The sequence below is a fragment of the Arachis ipaensis genome, chromosome B05, assembly GCF_000816755.2.
Source record: "Arachis ipaensis cultivar K30076 chromosome B05, Araip1.1, whole genome shotgun sequence".
Taxonomy (NCBI): domain Eukaryota; kingdom Viridiplantae; phylum Streptophyta; class Magnoliopsida; order Fabales; family Fabaceae; genus Arachis; species Arachis ipaensis.
In genome coordinates, this window is record NC_029789.2 from 129,487,388 (window position 1) to 129,489,706 (window position 2,319).

Below are 2,319 nucleotides of genomic sequence, written 5' to 3' on the forward strand. Positions count from 1 at the left end.
GAAAAAAATTAATTTTAATATAGAACTAAAATAGGATAAAATAAAATATTTTTAAGATAAAAATAAAACATTTTAAATGTTGTAGACAATTAAAATTTAATCCAAAATTTAAAAACTAAAAGAGTAATTTACCCTAACATATATATCATTTTCTGTAAGTAAATAATTGCAATGTTTTTGAACTATTTACAACTATATACGTCAATCGCATTAGGATTTGAGAATTTGATGCAGTTACGAAAGCATGTAAATTGCACCAAGGAGTGTAATTCAAAAAGAGAACCCAAATCACATGTCCCAAACTATTTAAGCAAATCATTAGAAATGAGTTTGTAAATAAATTGCAGTGGGATAGGACTTTTCTTTGAAGCTCATAAATGCCACTGCGATTTACGCTGTTTTGCGTACAAAGGATAAATTTCGATCCGATTTATTTTTTTAGATGGTTCAAAACAAATTCGTTCCGAAAATAGGAGAAAAAGAAGAACTAATGGAATTATTTGTTTTTTTTTTTTATATTACCATAAAAAATAAAATAATTACAGAAAAAATCCAACCAACCAAAATGATCCAACGCATACATTAAACTATCAACATATCATGATAATAAACTAAAATAAAAGAGATCACGCCAAAACCTCAATTTTGTTCATGCTAACCACCATTATTTCAAGTTACACCACAATTGTATTTGTGCCTCCCATTATCTGAAGATGCCTGCCAATTCAAAGGTGTGCATATGATGAATTCTTTTTGCTTTTATAATGTCTTCTCTAGACTAAAAGTCTGTTTGTTTTTTAGACCAAAACTGAAACTAGAGAATTAGAATTCAGTATTATGTTTGGTTATCAAAAAATTATAGTTTCAAGATACAAAATTTCAATCCCTTCAATACTTTCTAGAGACACAATGATCTAAAACTTTTAAAAATAGAGACTAAAATTTTAATAATATTTTTTTTATAAAAATACTCATATTTAACTTTTTAAATTTTAAATCTACCTTTCTATCTCCATATTTATCTTAAACCAAATATGATACCGAAATATAACTTAGTTCAATACATTTTACATTAAACAAAATATAAGGACTTAATTTAGTTTTTGTCTCTCACTCACAATCTGTCTCTCACTCTCACTCTCACTCTCGTTTCCAAACATAGCCTTAAAGAATTCATGTTGCCCACTTTTTGTCCTCGTAGTAACCAACCATGTTAGTCACCCTTCCCACCAGACCATTGACACCAATTATCAAAGCTAATTGTCCAAGTGCTCCATTAGTTTATACAATTGTCCCTTAAAGGAGAAAAAAAAAAACTTGGTACAAGCATTGCCTAGTCTTTGCTTCAAAATCACATCGTCTGATCACAAACTCTCCTTTCTATGAGTCTACTCCAATATTGGCCAACTTACTGCTTCATACTTAAATTCAATACTGAAAAATGATTCAGATATTGATGAGACTCTAAAGTAAATTAAAATTCTGGGTCTATTTGAGTAGATCTCTTCTTTGGTTGCTGTGACTTCAGTGAAAGTTTCATAGTTTGGTGGGTGTTAGATGGATGGTTTCATCATCTTCGTTGCTAGTTGTTTAAATGACAAACCTTTTCCTAAGGTTGTCTCGTCTTCGTCGTTGATATTTTATTTGATCAGTGTATACATTAAATGAAGGCGACCTCACTTTTACAGGTCTTGAACTAGAACTTCCTTCTATTTCTTTCGATTATATACTTTGGTGCATATCATTCGAAACTCACAAATATCTTTCCAAATCTTACAAATTGCTCGATTGTGAGCATTTGGGAAACTTGGACTAACAGTGAAATAATATTTACATCTTCTTGTCAATATCTATTGGAAAACTTGTATATCAGGTGCATCCTTGACCGAGTGTCATTGAAAGTCCATACAAAATATTAGAACTCAATTTTAACCAAATTGACCCAACTTCTATAGAATATTGTATTGTAAATCTGTAAAAAAAAATAGTAGAAAAAACTCCAACTAAATCATTGCTACTAAAAGTTGTCTGCTCTATAGTTTCTATGATTTCACCGTTGTGGTGAATAAGAACGAAATATTTTTTTTGTTATTTTTTCTCATATAAAATAGTTAAAACTGAATAGAAGTCTGAATTAGAAATTGAAATAGAGCACACTATTCAACCCATACTAAAATAATAATTAGAGTAATATTGGGTGAATATATAAATACTATTATAACTAAATGCTCTAAAATATTACTGCTTGTGTTTAATTAAATAACAGAAACCATGAAAAATTTTATAAAAGGAAACACAAAAATTTTAAAAAATACTAAA